Source organism: Pogona vitticeps, chromosome 1 (genome assembly GCF_051106095.1).
Source record: "Pogona vitticeps strain Pit_001003342236 chromosome 1, PviZW2.1, whole genome shotgun sequence".
Taxonomy (NCBI): Eukaryota; Metazoa; Chordata; class Lepidosauria; order Squamata; family Agamidae; genus Pogona; species Pogona vitticeps.
In genome coordinates, this window is record NC_135783.1 from 223117009 (window position 1) to 223135956 (window position 18948).

The following is an 18948-nucleotide window of genomic DNA, read 5'->3' on the forward strand; positions in this document are numbered from 1 at the left end:
CCTTATCTTGTCTGCTATCCTTGATGGATAAAATGCAAAAGCTTTTCTGAAATTGTGTGAAACTAATCAATTCTCCACCAGCTCTTGCTGATCCAGATGAATGCCTGAGAATATGTTTTCCAATCAGGAGGGGAATGGCTTTAACAAGAATTTGGCAATCAGCAGTAATAAGTGGTATTGGTCTGCTTACAGCTGCCACCACAGATTTCTTGTTTACTTTTTCAAGAATCATTGTAATTAATGTCTCTCTCAGTCCTCTGGCGAGGCAGCTCTTATTGAAGGCTCCTTGAAATGTCTCTCGCACGCAATGGACCTCAGCAGATTCTAGAAGGATTTACTAAAGCTCACAAATCCCAAAGTTGAAGACTTCTTCACTTCCAAATTGCTTTTTTGTCCTCAATTATGCAAAACTTTTCCCATCACAGACGCTTTGATAAAGAAGTCTCGACGACTCCTCACGTACTTACCTTGTTTCTCTCTTTCCTGCTTGTAGGTGTTTGGGAGCCTACGTATGTGTATGAACGGAAAGAGAGAGAGGCATCCGCCCCAGCTTTTGTGACTGCCCATCAAAAAAAGCAGTACTGTGAACTTGAGCTTCAGCTCCTTCCCACATAGAGATGCTTATCACTCAGGCCTTCCAGCATGCATCGTACTCTGTTTTTATGCTAGCAAGCAGTACTGCAAATGATCTAGATTTGCTGCTTCCAGATGTCAAGGAGAAAATCATTTTATATATTGCAATAATGCAGTGTAGAAATGGACATAAAACACTTTTTTGTGCTCCCAATCCTTTCCATCTATCTGATATGCAAATTCCTTCCTTCATAGAAATACATTTCCCCCCCCCATTGCATTAAATTTAAAGTATTGATTTTCGGTAGTAACAGCTACATGTATTTTGTTCTATTTCATAAAGAAATGACACGTATTTCAAATCTAAGACCGTTTAAAACTGGCAGTAAAGCCTGTCCATTCTGATGTATTCTCAAGGTCATCAGGGCACATGTATTCAGTGCATAGCTTCTGAGGCTGATGCACGTTGTTGTTGTTGTTTTCTACAGTGGATCATAATCACGCTTGACTGCAGTTTACATTTTTAAAAAAATCATGTAAGTCATCCATTCTGAAAATGTTTCGGGGGAACACTCCTTCCCTGCAGCTCATTGCTCTTCATTATTAAGATACTGGCAGATAAGCCAAATAAATTTAAAATCAAGATAGCATACAGCACAGAAGACTTACCAGCTTGATGACCTAACTGCGCTGCTGATAATATGATCCATTGTTCCACACAGGATTTAATTCCAACATGCTGCTGAGGTAGAACATCAGGCACTTCTCAGGTTCTCAAGTATTAAGGAGGGCTTTTTCTTTGCTAGTTTGCCCACTTGAAAGATTGGTGGGGTTTTATTTATTTATGTATCTATCTATTTATTTATTTATTTAGGCTGCAATTTAAAGGGTAAAGTCAAATTCTTTGTAGTGGAAAGAGAGTGGGAACAGATGCCATTTCATTTTCCCCTGAAAGTTTTATTCCGGTGTACTCTTTGAGCTCTGAGAAACTCAAAAGGCCTATCTTTTTCACCACTGAGGGGGAGCCTTCAACCAGACTGCATAGAAGCTGAATGGCTACACGAAAATAGACACACTTGTAAACAGGGAGAAGGAATATTCTTTGAACAGCACCTTTTGTATTCAAGAGGTTTCAGTATTAAATACCTCACCAATGAAACAGCACTAAAATAAACAAGTTTATTATAAAGAAAAAGATCAAAGTTTGTCATTCCATATAACCCTGTTTTTAAATCAGAACTTTGGGAGTGGGGTGGAATTGCACTTAGATTCTCTCTTTTTTTTTCCTGCATGTAACTATTTTGATAAAAATAAAAGCTGACATGCTTTATTCAAAAGCAGACCCAAAGCTATAAGAGTATTTCATGCAGAGAATGATGAGGGGTAAGGAGACAATGAGGTAGAAATCAGAGATTTTAACAGTGCAATTCTATTCATGTCTACTTAGAAGTAAACTCATATGGCAACAACAGAACTTGCTCCTAAGAAATGATACAGAAGAATCAGATATATTATTGTTCGGAAGGACAACCTTGGAGGAGTAGACACTTTAGGCAGCCATTTCTCTTTGGACTGTGTGGTCAATTTCAAAAAAGGCTTGAGTCAAATTGCTGGTTCTTTGCAGCATTAGCCCAAACAGTACATTGGTTAAGGTGTCCAGTAAGTGGCCTTATAGGTAAAAACATAGTTTAGGGCCACAACGTCATTTCATGAGGCAAACCTGTCTAGGTGGGACATCTCTATACTATAATCTGACACCATGAAGGAGGTAAGAGCTCAGAAATCTCCATATAAACAAGGCTCTCATGTGGTTGGGAGAAAGACACCTACGTTGGAGGACAGGGCTGTTCCCTATATTACTGGAGGGTCTTCAGCAGCAGCCCCAGCCTGTTCTTACCCTACTGTCATTATCTCCCAGCCCTCGGCCACAGCAGAGGTCCTTGCTAAATGTGGGAGCCCAGCAAGCTCTCAAGCTGTACTGTCACCTGACACAGAAGATGCACTGCTGCTTCTGCAATCTTTCCACCAGCCCCATGCATGCACTTGCTGCTGCTGCTGCTACTGCTTTCATAACCCAGTGTGTGTGAGGGGCGGGTAGGACTACCGTAATCTTTCTATAAAACCCTTGCGACTTTAGGTGGCAGACACTTTACAGAATGGGTGGCAGTAGCTTTATTTATTTATTTATTTATTTATTTATTTATTTATTTATTTATTTATTTATTTATTTATTTATTTATTTATACATGCCCCGCCCCTCTAGGCCATGTCTAGTGTAGCAACACTACCACTGCCAAGAAGAAAAAGTGGGGGGTAGGAACAGGAGCACAAGCACAGCATGAAGGCGCCACAATCTCACAAAAAAAGGGAGGGAGCCATGAAAGGTACAGACTCAATGTGACATGAGAGACTGGCCAAAAAGGAGCTGCCCTTGTGCTCAAGAGGAAGAGGAAAAGGATTAGGCATGCGGGTGGCAGTGCGGAAAATGTGGCAATGACTTAAAGGAGCCATTGCAAGCAGCCAAGTAACATTGGGCTGCAGAGAGAAGTAGTGGCTCAATTTGCCACTCCATGCCACTTGAGATGATCTTAAGGTGATGCCTGCTTCATCGCCAAAGAGGACATGAAAGACCAGGAACACCAAAAAAGAGGACATCCTTCACAAAAAGAGGACATTTTAGTATTGAATTTGCATATGCTAACTTAAATTAATACATGCAAATATAAGAATTAGACATTGCTGTAATTTAAGTGGAAATACAGTGCATTACAGCTTACCATATTACTCAAGATGGTGACTAGGTAACCACCTTAGCATGCAGCACTGAGAGAATGAGGTGATACAAAATAAATTCCAATCTTCAAAAAACCTCTGGTTTATGAAAGTGGGATATTGTGCTTTTGTACCCATGATTCAAAATACCACAAAAAGGACCAATATTGCTGCACAATATTGCATCCACATTATGGATGCCAACTGAATGTTGACAACACCAAGAGCAGCAGTCAAGATGGCCTACGGAATACTCTCTTGTGCTCACTACCAGTCAAAAATATCAAGCAGGGGAAAATCCCCGAACTTGGCTCCTTTTTTATCAGTTAACCATGTCTCACCCCAAAATAAAGAAACTGTCAGAGCTATTTTTCAACACATTCTCTAGGTACCACACATGCTCAGTGTTATAACAAAGTGGATGTTTTTCTCTTTTGAAAGGCCTATTTTAGGATCATTTTTAAGCCCCTGCAGCCTGGATTTTTTCCAAATTAAAAAAAAGTAGGTGGGGTCAACTATTCTCTTTCAAGATAAGCAATACTGGTATTCTCAATTTATATGAACTATTTTAAATCTCTAGATATTTAGGGCTGCTTCTTTCTGCATGAGGGTAAAACAGCTTTGCATTTTTAAAAAATCATAACTCAAAAACCCAAACTTCCCCAAATGTGGCCCAGAGCAGGAGCAGGCTGTCTGCTACACTTCTGCCGAAGTCCGGTTTCAAAGTTATTAATTATTGTGCAGCAATTAATTTTAGTTTGGCCTGCCCTTATTTTTAGAATTGCCCTGTAGAATGTTGATCTGCTCTCCTGCACATCAACAAAGATGCACTCTCATGCAGCTATAATAAATAAGGCACCATGTTTTATAGCATTCTGAAATGTCCTATACCATGTACCAATCACTAAAAAAGAATATTTTTAGAAAGAAAATAAATAGAAGTCACTGTAGTTTTGTTGAAATATCTAGCTAGGCAAGAATCACTTATTTCAGAGAAATGGTCTGAATAGCACTTTCAGAATGCTCCTGGAACTGACCTCACATCTGTAGATCACACAGAACTGACATGCCATGCCAAATCCTGTCATGTACAAGTACTGTACAGTAGTTATATCAGTACTGTATGTTGTTTGCTTCTTTTTCCTACAAAATGAACACCTCATCCAAACCATTTTATTTTTTAAAAAATGAGAGGAAGTTGATTTTACACATTGAGCAGTCAAAGCCTCTTTGACTGTTAGACACAAAGGTCTAACTATAACTTCATTACACATAATAGCTAGCCTTAACTACTGACCAAAATTATCTAGGGATCTTTTGTTTCTTTTTCCTTCCACCCCAGCTCTGTAAAGGCCATCCACTCCATATATATCTCACATACTTTGAAAATGCTATTAAATTTGCTGTACGTTTGATGACACAAAATAACAGGAAAGTGTCACCCACCTTTCTTTTTGGACTTCAGAAGATCACAAGCATGCACAGCTGCTAAATTTCCTTTGACAGCATACACTTCAAGGGCCATGATTCAGAGGCTTGAACGAAAGGAAAGAGACTCGGGTGGCACAGCTTGGTTCTCGTCCTTGTGCAGCTTCTGGTTCTTTTCTCCTCAAAAAACCTTTACAGCCCTCCTTCTCTGCTCTCCCGAGTTTGTTGCTGTCACTGGCCATCTCACAATGAGATCAGGAGAAGGGAGAGGACTCAGAGACACCTCAGGGTGTCAGGCCCAGTAAGAAGCTCAGAAAAAAGCAATGAAACAAGATGATTTTTTTTCCACAAATGATGTAAGAAAAAGACAACGGCTCATGGGAGAGGGGGTGGGAGTGAAGAAACACTCAAGTGCATGCAACAAGGAGAAATGGAAGCCATTTTCCAAAAAAAGAGAGAAAGAAAATGAACAGAACCGCTGGGTGAAGGAGGAAGTCTGGGAAAAGAGGAGGAGGTGGGAAATGAGGAAGGGAAGAAACATGACATAGAAGTAGGACTGTGGGGAAGGGGAGGAAGAAAGGAGTATCTACTTTTTTAAAAAAAGGCATGCTGCTCCTACTTGGGCCTAGTTTTGCAAATTCTGGATCAGTAAGAGGGCAAGGGGCCCAAATCCTGACCACCCAAAGCAAATCCCAAACTCTGCCCATGTTAGGTGACCCCTGCACTCTGCAAACTGTCAGGGCTGGCCCTGAACTTGGCACATACAGTATGGGCAGCTGAAGCCTCCGCCTGTCACAAGGTGACATATTCTTATCAGATTCAAATGTAATCTGTACCCAGGTAAACCCAAGAGAGAGAATTCCTTTTCCACTGTTACAAAACATTTGAATTTTCCTACTCTCTGTCTTTGCTCATCAGTTTCCTACAGACAGGAAAGCTGCAGTCAAGAGTGGGGGTGCTGACAAAACCAAAACCACCACCCACAAAAAGAGGTAAAATATGGGGGGGAAACACTGAATACTTAGAAAGTGAAAATTCACATTATGACTGACATGGGAGAGTGACACCATTCCATTCTCAAGGGAGGCCGAAAGGTTAGGTTTGACACCATCCTACTCTTAATGCAAAATTATGCAAGAGGTATCTGTGGTCCAGCAATGGCAAGGAAAAAAATAATGTGAACGCTTCCCATATTCAAAGGCATGTGTGACATAGTGAGGTAGGTCCTTGAGGCCAAAGCCACCCCCACCACACAGTCCTAGCACTGAGTATTCAGGTGGTGATACGCCACAGCTCACAGGAAATGCGTATCAGGTTATTATTGTTGTTGTAAATTCACTCTTCTCTATTTCCTGGCTTTAAATTGATTTTGGATAGTTCACATTGTATCTGTTTGTTTGAAAATCAGTACAAAAATATCATACTAAAATGGTTATAACCATACATATTTTTTTTAATAAATTACACATTTTATACATACTGTACATACAAGTACAAATTATATAACTAAATATAATCAGCTGCACAGGAAGTTGAGCAACAACCTGATCACGCACTCATTCCAGGAATCTTTGAATGATTCAGGTTATTTCATGAGACCGAAGTTATTGTTCCCTCTCTTTTCCCTACCTCCTTGATGGAAGAGACACAATGAAAATTCCTTCTTTGGAATTCCTACAACCTTTTCTGGATTGCAGGTGGAGCAGTGGTGTGCTGTGGGAGTTGCAATCTAAGAAAGCAATCTTTGCTGCCTCAGTAACAGAAGGACATGCAGTAGCTTCCATTCTGGCCATGGCCTTTGGCTTCATCATGAACGTTTAAATGATTTTTCAGGAAGGGAGCAGATCACTCACGGAACGGATGCAAGCTCCTGACAGCACCATCTACGCAAAAGCAGATTAGAAAATCTTAAACAATGGCTCTGGCCTGCACGGTACCTCCCGATTATTGACAACAATGCTGCAGCCACTCGGCCTCTTTTAAAGCACACTGATCTGATTAAAATATAATGTAATACCCAGGCCTTTAGTCTGAAATTAATGGGTTACTCAGCTAATCACACCAATCAATCAATTAAGCCTGTCAGCACTAATAGAAAATGAAATTTTAATGACCAGGGAATCTGCCATTGGAGCAAATCTACACTGAAGTTAGGAAACAGACTAAGAGAGATTAAGGAGAACTTTCTCATTGTGGAAATCTTGGGATCCTAATTGACTAACAAAGAATGCTCATTAAGTTCTTTAGAGATTCAACCATTTTGAAAATAATTGAAGGCAGCTAACTTGAAAATGAGCAGGGACAGCAAGCTGATTTTCTCATTTGCCTCTTTTTCACCTTCTTCATTTCAGCTATTTGTCTGCCCAGGTGCCTGCGTGGCACTGGATGTATATGACCTAGAGATAGACATGAAGCATTTCATGCTGGGTTGTCTTAAGTTGTCGTCCTGGTACCACATGGGGGCCACACATTGCCTTCCCCAACTCCCTGCCGGCTCCTTTGCTCACCAACTGGTGCACGCTGCTCATTCCCTCCCCATTGCACAATCTTCTAGTGCTGGTGGGAGCATGGCCTTCCCTTCTCCACCTCCTCCAACAGCTGCCCACTCACAGCAGGAATCCCTGCCCTGCTTCCTCATCTAAGTGGGCAACTGCAAGAGGAGGCAGAGAAGGATAGTCTGTGCTTCTGCTGGGACTGGAAGATTGTGCAATGGGGAGGGAAGGAGCAATGCACACTGAGTGGTGAGTGGGGAGCTGGCAGGGAAATAGGGAATGCATAGCACCTGTGGTGCCACACTGATGACTTCAGACAACCCGACATTAAGTGCTTTGTGCCTGTCTCTAATAGGACCCAACGTCTGCCAGTGCTCTGGTCTCCCATGCCAGATTTGTAAGTATTGTTCTGTTTCAGAGAGAATTGTGTTTGCTTTACCCTGTCAAAACAATACTATATGCTTCTCATTCCAATGATTAAATTAGAACATTATTAATTAAGGATTCTTGAGGATTTCATTTGTTCCATGTTATAAAGCAAAACCAACCTGTCACACAAACTAATACACAAATGGGAACAGTGATAACAGTTATTTGCTCATAAAAGCTACGAAAATGCCTGTAGCGTTTTTCGATAATATGCAACCAGTATACTATGATTCACCATCAAGATCCTGTTGCTTACAGTAGTAAATTACACTAAAGTAGGCCTATTAAATCAATGGGGATTTGTTGACTAAACCCTTCTGTAAGTTCCATTGATTCAAGTGGGCCCTCTCTAACTGTAACTTACTTTAGCATAGTAAATGGCAATTGGAGTATTATTTACTGGACTAAGCAATAGGATTCTGCCAATCTATTTGAGTGGGCATGTTGGCATGATATAGGTCAAAAACATGTCATTTAGGATAAAACAATACTCTGTATTATTAAATGTGTTCTTTCTGAGGAAAATATTCAAAAATAATGTGGAAATGGAATGTGACAACCCTGTGAATGTATACACACACAACAAGCACAGACTTGTTTGTGTTATTTGTTGGTGCTATTCTTTATTATCAGTCAACTGAGGGTACGGCATCCTTGATAGCTTTGTGTGCCTGTGCAGGCAGACTTAGAAGTGACCATTAGAGGTCTAATTACTTAAACAAGTTGTTCAAAAATTTCCAAAGGGTCTGGGGAGATAAAAATGGATCTCTCAAGGATAGCAAACTATCGGAAAGTTCAGGGACAGAGAAGGTTGTGTTGGACTGGAATCTGAGAAGAACAGATAAAGAAAAAATGGTTTATTTGTTCTTCAAGATTTCCAGTCCAACACAACTTTTTCTCTCCCTTGACCATCAGATTTTTCTCAAGTGCCATTGTAACTGATTTTTTTAATTGGCAGAGAGAGAGAGAGAGAGAGAGAGAGAGAGAGAATTGGATAGGCATATTATAACTCTCAGGCCTAGTAAGAACTTTTGAATTTTTAAAGAAAACTGAGTGTGAGAGAATAATCAAATCTATTTCTCTTCTGCCATTTGGTCCAAAATTTTTTATATAGGTCTGAGTCTGGATCTATATCTGTCCCATTACATGTCCATATATGTGTCCAGCTTTGTTAACTCCCCCACCCCGAATCATTAGAATTCTGTTAAGAATTCTCTCTATATAAATTCTATATATATAATTTGGCGTTGTAAATAAGGCCAAAAAGATATTGTCCAGCTTTGTTAACCCCCCCCCCCCATCATTAGAATTCTTAACAGGGAGATAATTTAAATCTTGGATAAAAGTCCTAATTCATGTTCCATTTTATAGTTGTTTTCCCCTATTCTGGCATTCATATCACCTGCTAGCAAATTTGGAGGGTCAGTATACCACTCCAATAGATTTGTAGGGCTTGGTTTAGTTGAGTTAATGTTAAAATTTTTTATGTGCCTTCTGCTCTCTCTCTGTGTGTGTGTGTGTGTGGGTAATACATATTTACCAATAAAAATTCAAGGCCCGCTGGCCAAGTAACCTGCAAAATTAGGATGTTACTGCTAAGACCCATATACAACTCTAGCATATTTGGATTACCATCAACTAAGATCAAAGTTGCCAAACCTCCCCGTGCACAGCCCCTGCCTTCTAATTTGCTAGCAGGTAAAGTATAATCTTTATGTTAAAAGATTATTGCTTTTTGGGAGGAAAGGGATGACAAACCTAGACGGCATCTTAAAAAACAGAGATATCACCTTGCCAGCAAAGGTCCACATGGTGAAAGCTATGGTTTTTCCAATAGCGATGTATGGAAGTGAGAGCTGGACCATAAAGAAAGCTGACCACTGAAAAATTTGTGTCTTTGAATTGTCGTGCTGGAGGAGGCCCTTGAGAGTCCCCTGGACTGCAAGGAGAACAAACCTATCAATTCTGGAGGAAATCAACCCTGAGTGCTCACTGGAGGGACAGATCCTGAAGTTGAGGCTCTAATACTTTGGCCATCTCATGAGAAGAGAAGACTCCTTGGAAAAGACCTTGATGTTGGGAAAGAATGAAGGCAGGAGGAGAAAGGGACGACAGAGGACGAGATGGCTGGACAGTGTCATTGAAGCGACCAACATGAATTTGACCCAACTCTGGGAGGCAGTGGAAGACAGGAGGGCCTGCCGTGCTCTGGTCCATAGGGTCACGAAGAGTCGGATATGACTTAACAACTAAACAACAACAAAAACATAATCAGCATATCAAGGGAGAGAAGCAAGAACCATGGGAGGAGCCAAAGTTTCTTGAATAAAAAGGAACTTTAAATTGGGAACAGAAATATTTAAAGTCCTTTTCTGTCTATTTGGAAGGTCATTTGCAACATTCCAGAAGAAAACTTTAATAGAGCATTTGTTAGAACATGAAGAAGAAGGTAGTCCGTGATGTTCGCCCCTTCCAGGCATACCACAGTATAACTGGCAGGGCTTATTCCTGTATATTTGGACCATTTCCTTTGCTACTAAGCAGGCCATCAATTGCTGCATCATAAACAAGTAACTGCTCTTCATAAACAAGTTCCAAATTTATGAGCTTATTATCGGCTACACAGTTTTGTGCTGTATGCAACTCAGTAGGGTAAAGCCATGACAATAGTCATATCTCTCACCTGGGTTTTATGTTTACTTGAGCTGTAGCATTTTGCATTTTGTTTTGAAAACGCCCTAGTTGCATTTCATTCCTATGCAAGAGTGGATTTGGCAGGACCTGCTAGACATGGGTGGTGGCTGCACCACTGGCTCTATTGATGACTGATCATGTACCAAGTCAACATCTGATGAGATTTGTGTAGAAGAACTCTTGCTTCCTGAGGACTCATGAGGATGTAACATGTATCTTTATTTAAACAATCATTACAAGAGAGCCTTGTGCTTCTATAGCCAACAGTGTTTGGATCTTCAGACCTTACACTATCATCTACAGCAGTGGTCCTTGGGCCTCCAGATGTTCTTCGACTCCCAGAAATCCTAGCCAGCAGAAGTGGTGGTGAAGGCTTCTAGGAGTTGTAGTCCAGGAACATCTGGAGGCCCAAGGTTGGGGACCACTGATCTACAGGGGCCAGATTTATTAGGTCATTAGATGGTGAGAGTTCCTCCTGCTTTTGTATTTCTGTATCTCTAAAGGGCTGGTCTGTGATAAGATGTTGGATTATAACATCTGTAACATTCAAAACATGCCTATTCACCTGTACCCGATTCAGCAAAGACCTCCCTGCATTTAGGAATAGAGACACAATGGACATTGATGCAAAAGTTACTTTCACCCCAGGAATGGAATGATTGAAGAAGAAGCATCCAATCAACTTTATATTGTCACTTGACATGAAATGAACACCTGTGTCTTTTATTTAACAAGCTTTTAGAAATTCATGCCAGGTATATAGCTTCAGACATTGTAATACATGTAAGCTATTACAGTAGGGTGAAGCAATAACTGGATATGGTTCTGGGTTTTTTTGTACAAAGCTCTTGGTCTGGCTGTAACCTTGTAACTCCCACAAAAACATAGATCTCAGCAAACTTCATAAATGATACACTTTTGCTTTTGGTCACTAAGGTGGTGCACCATAAAACAAATCTTACAGACACATCACTATTTATAAATGTCTCGTTGATTTTATTACGGTATACTGTATGGTTTTTTCTGCATTGTCCCAAGTTTGTATTATATATTTTATACTAGGTTCTTAAACAAGAAACCCAGGAAACTAAAATCTTAGCCCAGGGCTTATGTTCCAACTTCTCAAAGTGTATCATTTTTATTTTCTTTTGTTCCTCAAACACATATAATTAAAAAAAAACATGTTTAATCTGTTAGATTTGCAGAGTTAACAGTAAGAAGTCTGTCCTCTTTCCTTTACAGTAGGCAGCTAATCCCATGCACGCTTAATCAGAAATAAGCCATTCTGCTTACCAGGCAGGGGAGATGCCTTGATCAAGAAATAAGCCCTACTAAAATCAAGGAGTCTCCTTCAAAGTAAACTTGCCTCCTCTTGCAGCTTTACTAGTATGGCAAGGATCTTCCCCATGAATCATACATTTAGAGAAATCACTTTTCCTTTTTCCCCAAACACTCTCTCTGCTGTCCCTCACGTAAATCAAATCAAATAGAACAAGCTTGCAATTTTTCATGCTGGACAGAAAATGCATATAATTTCATTACTGTTTGATGCAGGAGGTATTTGCATGGAGTAGGAATGTGTGCCTCTAGGACTGACCACTGTAATGCTTCTGTTGGAAATACATTATGATGGCTGAAGAGGAATACTTACAATCTCCCGCTGGTTCCCTCTGTTGTACTTGATTTTTGGCTTACTCTTTCCTTCTCTTGACAGGCACGATGCATCTCTCTCATCTTATTTTTTCATTAATTTATGCTCCGTTTTGCTTTATCGGAAAACCATCCCAGAGCAACCCACAAAGGAAATAAAATAAAAGTAACAAAGGATCTGGTGGCACCTTAAAGTCTGCCAACTTTTATTTGACATAAGCTTTTATGGACTGTAGTAACTCACCTTTCCAGGTGTATGTAGATGTGAATCAAACAAAGGTTTTCTGAAAGACCCATGCTGGGGCTGGACTCATAAAACCAAGTGGTCAACGTGCAGCCCAGGTTTCACAAACAATTCCCTTGTCCACCCATCTATTTACTACTACTACTACTACTACTACTACTACTACTACTACTACTATTATTATTATTATTATTATTATTATTATTATTATTATTATTATTATTATTATTATTATTATTATTATTATTATTATTATTATTATTAAAGAAAATACCTCAAGGTAGTGTGGCAACAATGGAAAAAAATAACATTTTACCTTTTAAAGTGGGCACTGCTCACTGTAAAATAAGACATGGGCTCCATGAAGACATAGATTACAACAAGCAGACTTATGCTCTTAGAAAGTATCCCTTGTTGTAGAAGGGGAGGGAGGAAATGTTTTTAAAGGTAAAATGCAGCAGGGGTTTTTGCCATTTCTGCCACAGAAGATTTATTTATTATTTATTTAAAATATATTTTTTATCACACCTTTTTCCTAAAAAAAGAATCCAAGGCATCCTTTTTAAAGGAGACCTTCTCAAGTTGCTAGTCCCAGCAATAGAAGAATAGGGTGCCAGGGCCTGGCAAGCCTGCTGGAGTTGGGAAGGAGGGCATTCTATAAAGCTAGCCCCATGACTGAAAGCCTTCTGCTCCCCGATGTCTGTTGTTCTTTAGAATTTGAACTGAGAGTATCCACACATGGAAGAATGTTGTTATGTATCGCTTTGCTTTTTAGTACTATCTCCCTACTTAATCTTCCATGCCACAGTTACATTTTTGGAGTAACCATTTACAACAAACAAACCTGCAACACTTCATTTTTTCCATTCATTTTCATTATTCGTTCCCTGCCATTCTCCCCCTAAGAAAACCCAAGGAAGCTTATGCTATTAAAACAGACAATATTTCAAGCTAAAAATTACAATAAATTATTACAATATTAAAAAGCAATTAAGCAATATTCTGTTTGAACTAGCATATACTAACAGTCTAAATCAGATTTAAAAGCTCATTAAAAGAAGAAAATCAAGTCATCGAATGTGGTGTGTCAGAAGTTCCCAGTCTTTCTTTGGGACCATCACAAACTATCCATAGGACCCAAAAAGGAAGCTACAGTGTGGAAGATCAGCAACCTCTGACCCTTCTTTAGGCACAGATACACCTGCAGCCAGCAAGTAATGTGTTTAGATCACTCTGGATAACTCTGGCTTTCCAGATGTTTTGGAGTGCCAATCCTCAACATCATTGGCTGTGCTGGTTAGGACTCAGAGCACTTGTAGGTTAAAAAAAATTGGAAAGCCCACATTTGTCTACCATGATCTAAACTGATCAACCTCAAATACTGGAAGCTAGATCTTTTATAATTCCCCAATGCAAATTGATCAAGGGAGAGGGAGAGGGAGGAGGAGGCTTCATTAAATCCACATTCCCTGCTCTGACTCTCTCCAGTTGCAAGATACAATTGTCACTCTATTCTCCTGAAAAAAAGTTGGTACTGTAATGAGAAACTGTCACCATCAACATACTATGCTGGGAAGTAACAGAAATTTCCAGGCAAGGCTAGGAATGAATCCTGCTGGCAACTCTGGAGGGACACTGCAAGTCAGAGTTAACAATGCAGAACGCCAATTCATGTGTTAGGACACTGGAGATCTTTCAGTACTACAGGCGTGAGAGATCTAACATGCCAACAAAACCACTTTATCTCCCAATTAACTAGTTAAAATACAAAAAACAAGCAAATTTGTCAAACAATCTGAAGCAAGCTCATGTTAGAATAATAGAATAAAGAGATAATCTTTTCCACTTAAAGGAGCTCTCCTTCTAATGATATGTTAACTGTACTGTCCCAGATTTACCCTGAGCTAGATGGACAAAAACAAAGCTGTTAAAGACAATAAAACCATTAATACATAAATAAAGCAATTAAAAATATTACAGTAATCAATAACGCATGTTGAGATGTCAGTTGCAAGCAGAGTGTCTTTGTGCTCTGCCTGAAAGTACTGAGGGTGAGAACTGATCTAAACCCTGAAGAGAGTGAATTCTACAGTATGGGAATAACCCAAGAGTAAGTCTTCTCCTGTATACCCATCATGCAGGCCTCTGCAAAGGATGGTTCTGTCAAGAGGATCTCTGCCAAAAATCTTTACAGCCAAACAAGTTAATAACAAAGCCCCCAAGCCATTTCGTGTTTTAAACTTGAATGAGAAACAAAGCTTTGAATATAGGCCAGAAAGCAACTGGCAACCAATGAGGGTCTTTCAATATCAAGGTGACATGATCTTGATAGCATGCTCCAAAGTTGCACCTACTGAATACTCTAGACACTCTTCAAGGTAGTCTTGTGTAGAACACACTGCAATAGTCAAGGCATGATGTAATTAATATGTGGATGTCTGTTGCCGCATCAGCTCAGGGAAGGTCACAGGAAACAGAGATATATCCTTGCCACTTTCTGCCATGTGGAAATCAACCACTTGAATCTGTGCAGTCCAAAAATAAGTCAAGACTGTGAACTCGACATTTGAGGAGCAGTGCAGGCTCGAATCTAGAACAGCTTGAATCCCAGTCCTTAAGCCATTTTGTATCATCGTCAACAGAATAAATATGGCAGTGAGGTCCCGCCCTCCAAAGGCTGCTGATCCACAGATGAAGAATACAAAAAGAAAAAATAAATTTTTAAATGAGGGAGTACTAGAGTTTTGTGGTTAATTGTGTTGCCACCCCTAGCCCTTTAGGTCCTCTTCTTCCTGTCTGTTAATGGCTTCCCAAATGCTTTCAAGGATGTATGACATCCACACCAGCTAAAAATACACCCTGATGGTGTCTTCTTCTTTGTTCTCTAATCTTTGGAAGCCTCTGAGTATGTGTTGGGATGAGTATGTGTTCACCTCCTGCTATGTTCTCAGCTTCACATTTTTTGTGAGTATGGAGGAGGGAGAAGAAAAACAAATTAGAATGAATATAAATAAATATGAAGCCAGACACAGAAGGGAGCAGCACCAGAGTGGAAGATTTCTAATTTGGGAGGCAAGGTTTATTTTTCTCCACCTCAAGCTAGCTGTGGAATGGATGAATGGGGCAGAACTGAGGGAGAATTTGGGGTCCATCTACCATTGACTGCTATGCTTTCAGCCCCACCAACCACACTGGACTCCCCCCCGACCGCCACTGCAGAATGGTATCTTCTATTTAGTTCACTTTGGGCTCCATTTTTAAAAAATCCCAAGGAGATCCTTTTCAATTAGAGCGCTTTGGCAAAATTGTTAATAGCTAGGCATTACCACTGCTGCGTCACTGGTACCCCGACCTTTTTGAAATTACGGCAACCAGTACAGAAATCCTCATATGGGATGCCTCTGTTAAGAGCACTGATTCATGGTGCCTGATGCTACAAATTGTTCTGTTTGGAAATACCCTATGAATTAATTAGATGAATGAAGCTTACTATAACAGGAAATCCTTCTCATTGACCTCACTGACATTTATGCAGGTTATTAAGTATTGTAATATAATATTATTGAACACATGCTCAGTTTCTCATTTGCCCTTTGGAAATATTTTCTTCTTATTCACTTGTTAAAACAGTAGCCTAATAATTTCCCACAACTCTTGCTCCCTCCCTCCTCTCTTCTGTACATTGGCTTCCAGATTTACTATTCTATCCATACAAAATGGGAAAGTTTTCAATGAAGCTTATAATCTGCATGAAAATCCATGCTCTGTTCTTTTTTGACTCAAGGATAGAGTCTTCCTCTTTTCATCCCATTTTTCCCCCTACAGGACTTTTATTGATTATAATTTCAACAGAAGCTTGGCATATTAAGCACTCTGCCTTGCCAGGAATATGCAGGATAATGCCTGTGGCATTGCTAGTGTTTAGTGGTTTAATGCTCCTTGTAAATACATTTATGAAATATTCATTTAGACTTCAGGTATGCTATTATCTTGTGATTTCCATTACCATTTTTTTTGCTGAAATTTGTTAACTCTCCTCCCAATAATAATTGTGGTAGAATGGACGTATTTTCTATTTCAAGATTGATTTTTGCTCCCCCCCCCCCCCGCCCTGCTTTACATACCAGGGCTCATTTCTTGATCTAATCTCCCTATATCAGTTACAAGATAGTGCCTTCATATTCATTTCGAAACACATTTTCTTTTGTCTTGTTTATATACCCTGAGCTATTGGGTCTCTGTTGGTTTACCTTTCTGCCAGCTATATCTTCCATGGCAAAATGCTATTACTTCAGTAATACTTCGAATAGCTCAATATCCTATAAAAACATGTTGCTAGACAACCAGATTCCCATATTATATCTGAAGTAAACCTTCTATACTTCTCTGTACTTCTAATTGGAACTGATGCTGTTCAGTTTTTCTGTCTCACCTCACTGCAATGGTGTGTGGTCATTCTCTGAGGTTTCTAGAAACTGAATGATTATTTCAGGTGTATCATAGGAGGCTCTCTACATTTGACCTAACTTCCTGAATCAGACTACATATTCATTTAATCCAGAATTCTGTGTATGAATGACCATCTTGAACATGATGGAAAACTTGCAAGCCAGCCATGTTCTTTCTCTGTGTGATTTCGTGGACATACATGCCCTTGTGTATTCAGGGTACAATATTTGAAATGCTAATTGACAGAGCTTGGGAAAGTTCATTTGTGGTGACTAGGGGATGCAGGGCATTTCTCATTAGCAGTGTACTTTGATTACATAATGGCCAGAATTCTATTGGTGCTTGCATACAATTTGCATAACTTGCCACATCTAATTGCAGCTCATTAACAAGGTGCCAAGATGTGTTTTGCTCATATGCCTGGTCAGGTGCTGACTGTACAACCAAGATTAACTTTGGCACTTCCTTACAGGTTACAGAAACCTTATATAAATGCCAATAGAATCTAACTTCCCTCTCCTTTAAAATAAAATCCTTTAATCTAGCATAAGGGGTAGAACTCAGCTATCTGTCAATCTCATTCCATAAACCAAAGGGCAGCTTTCAAATTATTTTCTCCAGTTTCAGGCTGTTGTGCTGCATCCTAAACTGCTTTTGAATCAAGGAGAGTTTCAGTGGCACACGGCTCAGCTCTTCAAATAAGAAACCACATCATCACATTCAGATAAGTGAATCCATATTGGGGCTCCTAGTCAATGGCCAGTCTGAAATATACTATGATGTTCAACAGATCAGAAGAATTCAACATGTTGGCAATTCAGTCTTGGTCACACATCTTCCAGCACAGTTTATGAGAGATGTGTGAGACTCTCCCTTGCATTCCTATTTTAGTTCAGAAGTGGAAGCAGCCACCCTTTCTGAAAATGGAGAAAGTTGCTTGGTTTCTCATCTTAAATGAACCCTGTTTCACTCTTCACTGGCAAATGCAAAGATCAGAACAGTTTTGAGATGGAGAATATCTCTGAATTTTGCAATGCATTAGTGTACTCAAACTCGGGAAAGTGGTGTACAAGAATAAATGTGGATGCCCATGTAGTTTAAGTAATACTAATACAAGCACATGCACACACAGCAACACACAGCCAGATGCCAAAAGTGGACAGAATGCTGACAGAAAGATCTCTCAGGCCAATAATTTGTTCAGTACCTGTATACTTTAAATTGAAATTGTGTTAAGTCCTTTTCTGCATTTTCTCAGGTGTGTGGTATATAACTGGTCTCACTACAGATCATGTGACTGGGTCAGTGATCAATACATGACCAAGCCCATGATGGACACCTGGAAAAAAAATAAGAAAAATCCCTAGGCAATAGTCATTCCAAGTAAATAAAACCGGATAATGGCCCTGTATTTTTTTTTCTATATGTAGGCTTGGGCAAGATGCTTTGTCTTAAAGTATAGAATGTATAGAATAGAGGATAGAATAAATTATAGAGTGCACATAGTGCTAGATAATTGTTTAATGTTGAGTGAATGTGCATCTATAGCCTCAAATGAAGCTTCAGAATAGGACTGAAGGAAAGAGCTAATATAGCTTGATTCATCCATCTTTATTTGCCCGTGTGCACAGCAGTAGCTTGTGTGGTGGTGGCTCTCTGAAAGGGCACGACAGGTCCTGACCCAGCATCTCTATTCCGTCATGTTGTGACATTTGGTGGCGAAAGCCAGGAGCCCTCCAGTGTCTTGTAGCCAGTAAAGAACAAGGGGAAAGGAATAGGGAGGGACAGTAGGCCTGTTCAGAATATCCCTCCTCTTCTTCCTGTTCCAGCCAGTGGTTGGCAGATGTATTCCTCCCGCCCTCACACACACAAAAGGACATAAGTAATTCTTCAGCCTTACACACAGAGAAGGCTGCTGATTTTCCTAGTGTGTCCAGTCTCTATGTAGGGGCCTGTTCTCTCTCTCTCTCTCTCTCTCTCTCTCTCTCTCTCTCTCTGTGTGTGTGTGTGTGTGTGTGTGTGTGTGTGTGTGTGAGAGAGAGAGAGAGAGAGAGAGAGAGAGAGAGAGATTCTGCCTGCATGCGTACGTGAAGCACCTGAGAGAGAGGAATTTCTGTTCCTGAGATCTAATTGAACTAATAATGTGACATGTGTGCTCTCCCTGGATTGCTGCCTTATGAGCTGGCTGCTCTCTTTCTCCTGTGCCAAAACAATGTC